The sequence below is a fragment of the Staurois parvus genome, unplaced genomic scaffold (genome assembly GCF_062004578.1).
Source record: "Staurois parvus isolate SC_StPar_1 unplaced genomic scaffold, SC_StPar_1.0 ptg000287l, whole genome shotgun sequence".
Taxonomy (NCBI): Eukaryota; Metazoa; Chordata; class Amphibia; order Anura; family Ranidae; genus Staurois; species Staurois parvus.
This window is the reverse complement of record NW_028318083.1, coordinates 362,584-377,863: the sequence shown is the minus strand read 5'-3', so window position 1 is coordinate 377,863 and position 15,280 is coordinate 362,584.

Below are 15,280 nucleotides of genomic sequence, written 5' to 3'. Positions count from 1 at the left end.
AAAGGCAATGGCACACTTGCAGTTCTGTCACTGGTGGCAACTCGCCAGCAACAGGCCCGCTAAGAGAGCACTCACCTGCAACATTTCCAAAATATTGAGCCCTGGGTTTGGGGTTTCCAGGGCACTTTAAATTACCCGTTAATTTAGTTTGGAATAATGACAGGTTTATTTTGACCTAAGTATTTAAAACACAGGAGCTTACCATTTCAGATAGCAAAGATATTTTCTCTCAAATAAAAAAAAGAAATACTCAAAATAATATACAGACTCATTAATGTCTATTTAGATCAAAATAGAAATAACTATAAAACCAGTGCTTTTTCATTTTAATTCCAATTTCTGATGAAACCAAAAACTGAGATCTCTAGATGTCCTTCTACTTATTTAAGTTGTTTATTATGCTGGTGTTACACTTTCACGATGGTAGAATCACAAAAAGGTTTATTAAAATAGCTTTAAATTCTATGTCATATATAAAAAAAAATACAATAAAGCTATAAAATAAAACAATCGCAGTATATAATTCTGCTTTGGCAATGGTTTCTCGTAAGATTTTTAATAGTCACTATCAGCAGATATTCTTCAATGGAGCTATTAATCTTTTCATTGCCTTCAGGCATACAGCGTCAATCAGAGTTGTACAGAGGACACTGAGATATAAACTAAGTAATGAAAGTCAAAATCCCGGTTCACTATAATATATGCAAAAGCTGTCTGTCACTGTATCATCATGTTAAAAAAAAAAAGTAATCTCTCTCATATTAGTCATGCTGAAATTTTTATGAATTGTTCAAAATTTCTAATGCTGAGATACCCATATTCAAAATCCAACTGCATTAAAGGTTAACTCTACGGTGTGGAGGAATAAAACGGAAACATTAAAGCCATTGTTTCATTACTTCCAGCTTCATGGTTTTGCAGGGCCTGCAAATCAAATGTAAATGGCCCACTTTTTTCATCACTGCTGCTATTTTAGGCCTGTGGTTTGATTTAGGATATAGGACATTGCCATCTTTACAGCCTTTCAGAACCTTCTGTTCATTCAAGTTGGAAGTTTAGAGTGCTTTATGATACACATCTATGGATAGGTTGTATTTTCTGTGCTCAGATAGGGATTTTTGTTAAGATGGAGCAGATGTAAAGCACTGGACTCTGATCTTATAACCCTCATTCAGGAGGTGTTGGTTGGGCTTGGTGACTCAACCATGATGGCTCTCTCACAAATGGGAGATGGTCTCCCAAATTGAGTAACCAAATGTAGTCAAACAATGAGAGAGCCAGAGAGTCACTTTAAGAGCCCATATTCATTTAGGTATGGTAGTCATATCAAAACAGGAAAATACCTTCCTATTTTGATATAGATATCAATAAATGATTATGAATTGTTAAGATGAGCCTCTTGCGCTCTGATTGTTTGACTATACAGGATTCCTGTTAGGTAAAGATTCTGACGTATAACCGTAAGCTGATAGAAAGGATGTTATGTTACACTTATAAATAAATGTTTAGAAGAAAAAAATTGTTTTATCTGATGCAATGAACTTCTTATCTAAGGCCCCGTTCACAGATTCTGTCTGCGATTCCAAAAACGCTCTGTTAAATGACAAATCACAGAACGTGTGTTCAGGTGCCTTTCATTTTTAATGGAACCTATAACGTGATGCGGTTCTGCTGCGATTGTCGTACGATTTCAGGACCTGTTCCAGCTCATCTCCCAACACTTTCCTTGCAGAGTAGGGTGGCGGTTCAGCTCTCCCTGCTCCCTCTTTCCTGAGTGCTTGTTCTTTGTTTACATTACATCTTTGTTTTCATTATACATTAGTAGGCTGGGAGGCTGCCAAGTCACTACTGGTAGGGGGGAGCAGGGTGTGTTGAGCTCTACAGTGCCTACAGCATCACAGGTCAGTGAAGGCTTGTTTTTAAAGCTGATGTAAGCCGCATGCACACTGGACATTTAGCTTCTGTGTCTGAGATCCTGGTGGAAACATTTCAGCTGTGCCCCTCCAGGCCAGTCTTTGTATGGACGCTGTGCCTGGCCACTGAGTGCCTCTCCCCATCACTGCACTCATGGCTGGGACAAGGGAAGAGCAGCCTGGAGCAGACAAGCCTGCTAAGATGAAATGACTGGAGAGAGCCAGGAGGTGTGGGCTGTGCTCTCCTCTGCTGCCAGAGCATTCCTCCATAAAGCAGATGTAATAGGATCACTTTTACATCAACAGGTTCAGTGTTTTATTCATTCCCTGGTTCCCTGCTGCTGAGAAATGAGCGGTCATTGGAGGAGATGGGACCAGGGTAAGAGAGATCTTGTGTCATCGGCTGTGTGGAGGATCGCCCCACTGACAGGAGTGAGAGCACAGCACAACCTGTTCCTCTACCTGGTTTTTCGCCTGTAAGTTTGGTGGGGAGAGAGAACTTACAGGTCAGAGGAACTATACACAATGAAAGGAATGGGGGTAACATTCATTTTTGCTGAGATGAGAGGTTTGTGCAGGAGGAGGGATGGGGGCTATTTGTGCTGGGAAGTGTAATGGGTAAGGGTAAGGTGTGAGAATTATATGCTGGGAAGGGTAATTTGGAGGGGTTTTAGCTAGATTAGGGATTTAGGAGAATTTGTCCAAGGTGGAGGATTGAAGGAAGAGGAATAGTGCTGGGAGGGGGGAATGAGAGGTTTGTGCTAGGAGGGGGATTTGGAGGGGAATTTGCGTTAGGAGAGGGAATTGGAGGGAGGTTTGAGTGGGTTGGGGGGGATTTGTGCTAAAAAGGGGGGGATTTGGGTAAGGTGGAAAGTTTTTATGCTGAGAAGGGTAAATTGGAGGGGTTTAGCTAGAGGAGGGATTTGGGGGAATTTGTCCTAGGTGGGGGGGATTGAAGGAAGAGGATTGGTTCTGGGAGGGAGGATGGAGGAATTTGTGCTAGAAGGTGGGATTGGGGGGGGGGATTTGTTCTAGGAGACTTTGTGTTAGGAGAGGGGATGGGGGGGTTGCTAGGAAGTGCTAGGAGGGATGATTGGGGGGTTGTGCTAGGAGAGGGGATTGGGGGATTTGTGTTAGAAGGGGGAATTTGGGTGGGAAGGAAGGATTTGTTCTGTGAAGGGTAATTTGGAGGGGGTGTTGCTAGGAGGAGGGATTTAGAGGGATTTGTGCTAGGAGGTGGGATTTGGGGGATATATACTAGGAGGGGGGATTTGGAGGAGAGGACTTGTGCTAGGGGGGAAAATTTGAGGGGAAAAAGAATGTGTGCTAGGAGGGATGAAGTAAAACTACAGGTGAAGTTTGTTTTTTTTTTTGGGGGGGGGGGTGCAAGTAGCTGGTCTGGCCTAGGGCACAAAATAGTCTAGCACCGGCCCTGGGTGGAATGCACAGGTGAACCATCCAGTCTTGCTGCCAGAAGCCTGTAAAAGGTCTGGAAGCTGCTGTTGATGAACAGGGCTGGATGCTGTAATAAATGCTACTAATGTTTAAGACCACATACCGTACACCAAGAGGCGAATGCCCAGAATTCAGACTTCTTGCATTCCAGGCATTTGTCCCTGGGTGCATTCAGCCCTAACTATTAGTACCACTGCATGTCCAGCCCCAGCAGCTTTAAGCCCGTCATAGTGTTTGACAGGGTGTAGGCAGCAGGTCTGGATGCCACAGCTCTACAGGGCCTGACCACACGTTCGGTAATTGGGCATGCAACCTAAAGCACAGCCTACATGCAGTGTTCCAAGTTTATTCAGGAATACTGTACACAAGGCAAAGTAAAAGGTTTGCTTAGCTATTTGTATGAAATCAACAGCAAGTGCCTTAATTTAAATCCTGTAAGTGCAAGTGTTAGAACTGAACTCCAATATTCATTATCCATATAATTAAATTATTAGTTTTTAATTCAAAAAGTAAGAATAGCTGAATTTTTCTTGATTTTGTTTTTTGGGATCCCCTGTACAGCAGATTTCAGATGTGATTTTGTTTGTTTATTTATTTTGTTTTTACAAATATAGATTCTTTATTTAGGCAGATATATAGGAACTACTGGATTTAAATATTTTGTATTTTCTTTTGGAGTGAGCATGTAGAACGTAAATTAGTATTAAAATCAAAACCAAAAATGTAATATATTGCAGCTTACCAATCATTAGATGTGGTTGCTGCATCAGTTTACTTTTGTAGGCTTCTTCCCTCTGTTTACCTGTTGATCGAACCAGTAACACACCTCCTGCATTAGAGTGCCCGCACTCTGGATGAATGAGCGCAGGAGAGAGATCTGTGTTTATACACAGATTTCTCCCCTGTCAGCTTCTCCACTCCCAGCTATGAATCGCTGGCTGAGACCCAGTGATTGACATCTTCGGGAGCGAATGACAACACGGGCAGGGTGGCTCACGTGCTCTCCCTACTCAGAAATGTAACATCACATATATACGTGATTTTGCACAGCGCGGCCGCCTTGGAGCAGTACATCTGCTATGGGGCAGTCTTTAAATGGATAAAATTCATAGCACCCATGTAAACAGGCAGGAACATTGCCAGCTCATTTTAATAAACCCTTTGAGCTACATCAATGTAGATTTTATTGCCAAACTAAGCCTACTGCACACGGGAAAGTGAGTTCCCATGAATGTGAGCTATAGATAATGAACATATCTCCATAACTAACATCTACATTATGCTGCAACAACTCACAAGAAAATATTCTATGTGTGTAAAACACACATTTGGGAGCCTCAGGTATTACTTGAAATATGATAAGTACATTGTGTTGAAGTTGGAGCTTACCAGAATTTACCAAAGTTTAAAAGAGTTTCAGTCTCCATTTTTTTTTTATCTAGATGCTTTCATTTTTCTAAGTTATACCATCCTAACCTGTGAGACCAGTGAGACTAAATGCTATGTTCAAAATGTAAAATGTAATTTGTTTTTTTTCCCAAACACACATCACCAAAAAATATATATATATTAAGAGATTTCCTCTAATTAAAGAATAAAAAATAGGTAATGACTACGTATATTTTCCTGGTTCTGATCTAAGTGCATCTTAGGAAATTATCAGAGCATGACATTTTAATTAAAAAGGGGAGAGAACAAATGGTATCGTTGTCACACTGTAAAAAAGGTTGTGGACCTTAGACGCTGAACAATCTAAATCAGTAATTTTTTTTTTAAATATGTGTGTTCTTGTTTCCAATGTTAAATCCTTTTAGTTAATTTTTTTTTTACTGTTTACTCTATGCCTGTAATTCAAATCCTCAGTTCCTACATAATTAAGAAGCCATTAACAGTAGTAATTGCATGTGAATAGCACAGGAATGCACTGCATGTTCCTGTGCAATTAACATGCAGTTCTGTGCAGTGTGATTTCAGCCCTTTCACTTTGAATGGGCTGAAATCACACTGCACTGCACCAAAAGTATTGCATTCACTACTTTTGGAAACACACTGCAATCGGATCACATGGTACTTTTGTACCATGCAAGCTGGTGCAGGCAAACACTGTGCGTTTGCGACCTGAATTTGGGGTGTTGTTAACTTGGCACTGATACCCACTTTAGATCACTAGGGCAGTGTGACTTGAATGAGGTGGGTGGGATGTGATATAGTTGTGTTTAATACACATGTACAAAATGTAGGTACTATGAAAAATATGAACTGGCAGGTAAAGGTAATTGAAAGATTTTCAGTTTTTGCAGATCAAATGTGTAGCGCTACCCCCTGAAGAAGCAGCTTTACTGTTTTCCTTGGTCTTCCCCTTGCTTTGCTCCACAGTCAGGCACAGTGTATTCCTTCGGCCAAATACACACACGTCCGCTCATTGTCTTCAATGACCAGTCTAGGAGATGTTTGTTTTTGGAGTTTTATTGTAGAACTGGGGATAGGGATAGGGAATAAGTAGGATACTCCAAAATTAGAACTATTCACAGTGAAGACATCTATCTGATCTCTTAGTTGAGCACTTTTGAAGTCTTAGCTGAAGTAGATAGCAGACTTACCTTTACTTCATAGCAACAAGTAGATTAGGAGTGAGCAAGGTCCCTTTTTGCAGTAGTAGTAGTTACAGAGCTGAGCTCCTCAGGGGGTAAGCCAGTTACGACAGAATACGACAGCCCAAAGGTAACATAGCCAAGCAAAGTCCCTTTGCAGTAGCAACAATCGGACAAGCTCTTCAGAACACTAGTTAGTGTTCCCTTTTTCCAGACCCCCGCTGACTATCAAGCATCAGGGAAGGTTGTAAGCACACACAGTCCCCAAATAACTCACAAGGCCTATGGGCAGAATGATTGCCTTCTTCCAATCTTCCAAGCGCAACCCTCCAGTGATACCAGACAGAGCTTTGGCAGACAACTCCCCTCATTCAGCTTACTGTATAACCAGGGTCACTCTCTCTAACTTTAGGCCCTCAGGTCGACCCACCTTAGGCTGCATGGCAGCCCCTTGCCAGGTGAAGCAGCCTGCCAACAGACTCTCCTAATCCTCTCAGGAAAGACACATGCAATGGGACTGCCTTTCCTTGCAATTGCCCAGGGCTGTATCCATATTCATGCTGTCGATTTTCCTTAGCCCCTATCCATGTTTTGGAAGGCTCTCATAGCTTCCTGAAGGTGGGTAGAACTCCAACAGCACCATAGCTTTGTGAGCAGACCTAACTGATCGATCCCAGCACTCTGTTAAGCAGAATACCACACTGAATTTACCTGACAGTCTCTCAGCTACGCTTAACCTAACTATACATATCCTAGCACCTAACAAGGAGGGTGCTACAAATGGAAGATGTCATTTATTTACATGTATATTGTCTTTGCTATCTATAATGTTTAAAAAAAAATATCCACATTTTTGGATTTTTATATTTTGTATTCAGATGAATATGAAATATTTTATATAAACATTTCATAGTTTCTCCTTTGCACCCAGCTGGTGGTGAGTGTGAGTGCTGTAGTTCAGGGTTTAAAACTTGTGACCTTAAAGAGAAGCTCCAGTCTCCCCCCAAAAAATTAAATGTCAGCAGCTACAAATACTCTAGCTGCTGACTTTTAATATAAGGACACTTACTTGTCAAGGGATCCAGCGATTTCCTCACCCGAACTGATTGTTTGGTTCAGGCTCTGGCATCTTAGGTAAGGAAAACAGCAGTGAAGTCTTCCAGCTTCACAGCCAGTTTCCTACTTCACATGTGCAAGTCGAGCTGCACTTTGTGAATGGTCCTACAGTCTTCTGGGACTTGTGAATGGTCCTACAGTCTTCTGGGACATGTGAATGGTCCTACAGTCTTCTGGGACATGTGAATGGTCCTACAGTCTTCTGGGACTTGTGTGTGTCCCCTAAGGCTGCGGAGGGAAGGAGAATGTGTTGTACTTCCCCACAGATCGCCATGGTGATCTGAACCCAAAAGTGGGAGATGGTACCTGTCAAAACCAGATGCCCCCCCCCAAAAAAAGTGCCAAATGTGGGAGTGGAGAAGGGGAGGATGTAAACAAGTTAAACTTCCCTCTTTGGGTGAAGTTCTTCTTTAAGTGTGTATATTACTATGCAATCATGCAGTTCTTAGCCTTTCCTAACAGCATGAAGAACAACTAAAAGTAATCATTAAAAGAATCTTAAACCCAAGTCTTTTTTCTTGGATATACATTTGCATAGCTAGACTCCATACATGTGAGGGAGAGAGAGTTAAATGATGTGTGTATGTGAGCTGTTTTTTTTTCCATTCTTCATGTAATTTCTTAATTGATCACATAAAACTATGTGCACAAGGCAACTGATACATACTGGATGACATTAGTTTACTTTATTTCAAGCCTGCACTTGGCTTAGTCTACAATCCACTTTTCATGGAGCATGCTTATTATGTACGGTGGAGAAATGTGACCTAGACACCCCTTGTAATGCTTATACTGTATTAGGTATAAGGTATAACTGCATGTGTCAGTTTGAGATCTCTAAAGCACTCTTAAAGGAAATGTATAGTGCTTTGAATATATTTTATTTCTATAGTCTAAGTCTCTAAGACTATGATACAACAGTATTAATAATATAGATTTTTTAATTTTAATAAAAATAATTAAAAATATTGCATCTAGACACTTTTGAGCAGGTTTACTGGGATAATCATCTGGAAAAAAGGCTGTTATTTGCAAAGTTCCATAGCTGAAGCTCAGATTACACACAGCTAAATCAATCAGAGGAGTGTTTTCCTCCACTTCTTCCCTGCTCTGTACAAATCCCTAAAGTTTAAATTTTTAGAAACATTGTCAAAAAGGAGGAAGCTACTGCTGTGCTCTCTCCTTGAAACACACAGAATGATCCTCAAAACCAGTGCCATGGGTGTATTAAAACGCACAAAGACATTATAGTTTTTCTTTTATAGAGGGTAGACCCCTGGCTTTATTTTGCTGTGTCTTGCATTCTCAATGGAGCACTCTAATAGTTTACTAATAAGACATACCAATAAACAATATTATTATCTTAAACCCATCAATATGAAGTAATTCTTGTAATTCTGCTTCGGTAGAGAAGAGAGCTACCCTGAACAGTGCTTTGCTCTTTTATTTAATGGCTCTTGAGTTCCAAAGCAGACAATGATTCAGGCAAAACAGCAAAATGTTTTATTTGTAGTCTCCTCAGAGCCACGAACAGTATTTTTAACCAGACTTTATTATTTTATGTCACATAACAGTATGTCATTGTATCTAACTTTTGATTTAAGAAAATGATCATAAAATCTCCCGATGCAAGAAAAAGTCCATTCCTCCCAGTCCTAATTGTATAGTACAATGTGACAACTGGGATGTGTACAATACTGTAATTCAATCTAGAGATACGGATAATGTCCAAGTCTGCAACAATATAGCTTAAGGCTTTGGATAGAGCTGCAAAATTTGCAGCCCTGAGACTGAATTACAACCTCACTATTCAATCTGGGATCATGTACTTTTCCATGTAATAAACCTTAAACAAAAATGATTATTTCTGTGAAAGAAAGAAGGAAATATGAACTTGAGGCTGTCATGAAAGAAGAAGCTGTGCACAGAAAAACAAAGATGTTTAGGAGCAGGGATCTGTAAAAAATAATAAAAATAATAGTATATTTGTAATTACAATGATCATTAACGATGAACAGATTTATAAACATCCACCAAGCCAAAAATCCAGCAAGTCCAATAGTCACCATCCGCTGGCATTATTCTTTTTAGGTTCTTATTTATTTATTATACTTTTTTTTAATTTTTGGGGTGCTCCTCTCAACCTTTGAACTATATTCCAGATCTCATGGAATAAGACTGTACCTCCCAGCACGATTCCACCAAGAAAATATACCACTTAGTTGTTACAATAGTAGTATAATTTTTCTTTGTCAATTAACCTCCCTGGCGGTATCCCCGAGTGTAGCTCGGGGTAAAGTTTCAGTACCACAAGCGGTAACCCCGAGCTACACTCGGACTTACCATGCGGCGCTGCTCCCCGGCAATGTAATCCGGCGGATGCCGGCATCTGTCATCTGGGATGTACGGGGACAGAACGGCGGGAAATTTGAAAATGACAAAAAGTGACATTCACTAAAATCACTAAAATCACATAAATCACAAAAAATTACTGTATCAAACCATTTCACATACATTTTGTCCCGAGTGCTTTGTCCTGTGCCCTGCCTGCATGTTTACTGTTCTTTCTGCCTGGAAACTGAGAAACGTCCATGGTGTCCAAAAAGCGTCCCTTTAGGTCAAAATCGGTTTTAGACCAGCTAGAGAACAGCGATAGTAAATCAGAACCACTTGCAGAATTGAGTGATAATGATTTGGGGGAAATTTGTCATCAGACACTGAAAACGATTTTGCAACTTTGCTCAGTGACGTGCGAACTTGGCGCTATATTTCAAATTTCAGTGTTTTTGGTTTGATTATATTATCGAATTAAATTTATTATTATTATATTATTATTTTTTCTGATTATTTATTAAATTATAATTTATGATTTCGTGTTTCAAGTTTTATCCTACCCGGGATGTTTACTAGACTCTTGTTCGGACAGATTTCAGTGAGTTATCCCTAAGAATTACAGGCCTACAATAAAAAAAAAATACATATTTCCATGCAAAAAAATTTACCGCTTTGAGCACAGAAATACGGACATAATCATACCGCTAGGGAGGTTAAATGACAATATGATTATACTGCCTGTCCTATAAGTAAATATACTGTACATTATATTCCTCATTGCTTATTCAGTGGGAACTGTTTGGAGTATGTGAATAGGTGAGGTAGATAAGCTAAATCACTATTATACCAATTCGGCATATCCAGGTTGTAATTCAAATTAATGAATTTAAAGACCCAAACAAACATTCACAAACAACATATACATAAAGTACATGAAAAGCCAAGGCCTTTTTTTTAGTTTTGGAGATATAGGAGATGGTTTAGACCCTAGTTAGATTCTTTTCTAGCTGTTTTCCATCAGATAGATTTTCTTTCACTTCCTGTCCCTGAGACACAACAGGAAGTAGGAGGAGATCTCTCCAAAGCAAGGGTGTATCCCTTTTACTTGCAACCAGAATAGGTTTACCCATTATAAAAAGTTCCCTTAATCTTCTGTTTCTGTGACAACTCAAACATTTTTTATTTCCCATTACTTTCTCACCCAAAAACACTGGTCACCAGGACAAATAGAGTGTGGATCTTTCCAGTGGGGTCACAGACATCAAAACCCCTGCTGTCAAAAGTTTAGAAGCAATAGGAGTACAACATGTAGAATCCAGATGAGATCTCTCCAAAGCAAGGGTATATCCCCTTTTACTTGCAACAAGGACTGGTTAACCCATTATAAAAATTTCCCTTAATCTCCTGTTTCTGTGACAACTCAAACATTTTGTATTTCCCATTACTTTCTCACCCACAAACACTTGTCACCAGGACAAATAGAGAGTGTGGATCTTTCCAGTGGGGTCACAGACAAAAGTTTAGAAGCAATAGGATTACAACACGTAGAGTCCAGATGAGATCTCTCCAAAGCAAGGGTATATCCCCTTTTACTTGTCAACAGAACTGGTTTTCACATTATAAAGAATTTCACTTAATTTTCTGTTTCTGTGACAAATCAAACATTTTGTATTTTTCATTTCATTTTATCACCCAAAAACAATGGTCACCAGGACAAATAGAGAGCGTGGATCTTTCCAGTGAGGTCAGAGACATCAAAACCCCCGCTGTCAAAAGTTTAGAAGCAATAGGAGTACAACATTTAGAGTCAAGAAGAGTATGTTTATTGACTCTGAATTTTGATGACTGAGGATGTAATAGCCCATGCCATTCAGGAGTTACAAAAGCCATCCTTCATGAGGGCTTTAGATGCTGTGTGAAACTGGGTGACAAGGCTCTTATGAGATTAAAGGGTCCAGGAGATAAATTATTATTATTATTATTATACAGTATTTATAAAGCGCCAATAGTTCGCTCACCGCTGTACATTACAAAAGGGGACAGAACATGTGACAGAACAATACCAATACAATGCAAAACATGAGGGGATCGAGGGCCCTGCTCTTTCGAGCTTGCAATCTAGGAGGGAGGGGATGGTGGCACAGGAGGAGATAGCTGTGGGGGATGGAGTGGTAGGAAGAGTAGAGGAGGTCGGCAAGTTAGCAGGGGGTGGGGTAGGCTTCCCTGAAGAGATGGGTTTTCAGGGTGCGCCTAAAGGAGAGGAGAGGAGAGTAGGTGATAATTCGATGGGTTGGGGCAGGGAGTTCCAGAGGATGGGTGACACCCTGGAGAAGTCCTGGAGGCGGGCATGGGAGGAGGAGACCAGGGAACTAGAGAGAAGGAGGTCTTGTGAGGAGCGGAGTGTGCGTGTTGGGCGGTACTTGGATATTAGGTCAGTGATGTAGTTCGGGGCAGTATGGTGGACAGCTTTGTATGTCAGTGTTAGGATTTTGAATTTGATCCGTTGCGCAATCGGAAGCCAGTGGAGGGATTGGCGGGGGGTGGCGGAGATGGAGCGGTTGGAAAGGTGAATGAGTCTGGCGGCCGTATTCAGGATCGACTGAAGCGGGGATAGCCAGCGGCGAGGCAGGCCAGTGAGGAGTGAGTTGCAGTAGTCGAGTAGTGATATGATGAGGGAGTGGATGAGCTGTTTAGTGGTTTCTGGGGTTAGGCCTTTTTATTTTCATTTGTTTAAGCAGTCATCCTAACATGACTAACTCAGATAGCTTTTTACTCTACACATTTATTTTGCATTACCAAGACAATGCAAGATGTCTCCTTTTAAAAATGTTTTTATGTGTATTTTATTTTGTAAACTCTGACGCTGTATACGCATCTACTTGCATGTAAATATGTAGACTGGAACGCTCTTATTAGGTCAAATCAAAGCAAAAAATGGGGACTGCTGAAAAAAAGTTGGCACATTTTAACTTACACTGGATTCTCTGTGAATTGAAACAGTAAGATACAGATGAAGAAATACAAATTGTGATCATACCACACTCCCGTATCATTCCACAGAGCCAAACACATGTCCAGCCAACTAGTCGCAATATTACAAGTATCAAACCTGACCTTTTCTAGGTATAATCCTTTCACAAGGGTATTACCTGGAAGCTGAGTCTGTGGTATTCAGGTAATGTTTCTTTCTGAAAGGATTATTTGTCAATTTGTAAGAGTTATTGGTGCATATAACAATAGTGCAAGGCAGGTCAATGTCAAGCAAAGTTCAGATGTCTAAAGACCAGGGGTTGCAAGTGCACCTGCAAGTAAACCTGTAATGACTTTAAACATGCTAAGCAACATTGTTGCAGAAGAGCAAGCACTATAAGGTGCTAGATCATACCTTCAGTTTTCCATGACAACTTCATGAGTGTATCCTGGACCCCCAAAGTGCCAGTTTACAACAAAGAAAAATCCCAAGCTCACTTACCAGCCAGCCTGCAACATACTGGGGTGCCGTGACGTGGCCTCTGCAGCTTACGTATATATTACGAAACGAAACCCCTTTGTTTTAACATGAACTGTTAGACAGGGTTAATTCGGTTTGTTGCAGGCTGACTGGTAAGTGAGCTGGGAATTTTTGTTTGTTGTTTTTTGACGTGCATCGCCCTTACATGTGCTCCTTGCTGCAAAGGACGCATATAGGTTGGGGTGGTTTACATGGTGCAGAGAAGTCAGTTTTTCTGCACACATTCTGCAAGGGCACAACAAAATTATTTGTTCTCTATCTTCCCTGTTCACACCACAAAACTAATATCATGTGCAGATTTTTTTTCTGTGCAGGAATCTGCAACGTGTATAATACTCATTGAAGCGTGCATGAAAACTGATGTAAACTGATATCTCTGCCAGTGAAATCTGTGTGTCAGTTTCCATCGGTTTTTCTATACTGAAAACGAAGCCTAAAGGTACTCTTTATCTGTACAAACTTATTACCAGGCCTAATCTCTGACATGTGGGAGGTGGGGGGCCTATGCAAATCAGTGTCAGGTGGAGCTCCCGGTGCTCTAAGAGAAGGGGTATAGTGGCAGGGCTTTGTTTTTCAGCGGGAACACAGTTCTGGCACCTCCAGCACTGAATGTATGTAATAGCAAGGGGTGTTGGGGTGTGCTGAAAGGTCTATTGATGCTGGCTGCTGGGGATCTATTGTCACTAAAGGGGATCTATGTTTGCATGGTGGTCTATTGTTGTTGGAGAGGTCTATTGTTACTGGGGGGTCAGTTGTTGCTGGAATGGATCTACTGTTGAGGGAGGGGTCTATTGTTGCTGGCTGTTGAAGAATATATTAATGCTGGCTGCTGGGAGATCTACTGTTGCTGCTGGGGTCCTATTGACGCTGGCATAGTATTTTGTTGTGGGGATCCATTGTTGCTGGGGGGTTTATTGTTGCTAGATAAATCTATTTTTGTGGTGGGGATCTATTACTGCTGGCTTCAGAGGATTTATTTTACTGCTTTTCTTATCTTTTCTTATTTGTTATCATTTACAAATTCCATACAAATTACTTGGTGATACACAAAATGATACTTGACTCTGTATTCTCTAAAAGGAGCGGTAGTAAGAGGTAGGTAGGGGGTGGAACCAAAGGATGGTGCTCGGAGGTGGGTAGGGGGGCAGAGACAAGGGTTGACTTAGAAGAGGGGAGTTCCTGCACCTATTCTATTCTAAAAAAGCCCTGTGTAGGGGTCATCATATAGAACAAAAGGAATAATCTGGCATGTTATGGTTTTGCTATGATTCTCCAATACAATTAGTCTCGCATTTTTAGAGCCACAAACTCATTATAGTAAACAAATTGTCAAAAGAAGGAGGATAGATGAGCTAGATGTAGTGCTTGGTGAAACAGGTTAGCTATTCCCATAAAAAAAATATATTTGAAATATAGTTTAAAAATATTCTTCCCAAATATATTGACATATATTTGAAATTTTATATATATATATATATATATATATATATATATATTGCATGTTGAAATGCGTTTTTATTACAAAATATATGAAAAATATTTAAAAAATACATTTCAAATATGCTGTATGTTTTTGAAAATACAAATCTACATTTTTGGATGTATTTACAAATATATGTAAAAATATATGTTAAAATTACTTTTTTATATGTTAAAAAAAATCTGAAGAATATATTTTAAATACATATATTCGTTTAAAAATATATTTTTTTTAGAAATATATCCATGTGGGTTACAGGAGTTGAGTTAAATATAAATGGTTTGGGCTTAACATTCCCCCTCAAAAACACATAAAAGCCTAAAAAGCAGGGGCCCTCAATCCATACTGGCTTCCTAGGCCCCAGATGTTGTGCAAAATTCAGTTTCCAAAATGGAAGATAGTCCAACAGTTGGTAAATATAATTCATATTTTAGAACCATGCATGCAGGAATAACCTGTTCTACACATACTGTATGTTATCACTGAGGCCCAGCAAAGACCTTTATAAACAACATGTGGACTCACATTTCAAATGGATCAGCTTACCCACAGAGGTAAGCAACCAAATGTTTATGCCAATTTGGACTTTTTCTAATTTTCACAGAGATTTTCCTATAATTTCTGCTCCTGTACCTACTGATTATTTTGACATTTGTTTTTCAGTGATGTTAAAGTTGAGCACTAGCCTAAAAATAAATAAAATCGTCCAATAATAGAACAAATAAAAAGGCAGTCTGGGTGGAATATTTACCTATACCAGAGTTGTCCCTCACAGTAATTCCTTTCAAACAGTGGATGTCCTCAGTCTTAATGATGGCTAGCATCACTTTCTCTGCATTTTCATTGTTGCACCCCCAAAGGAGGATGTTATTACTGAGCT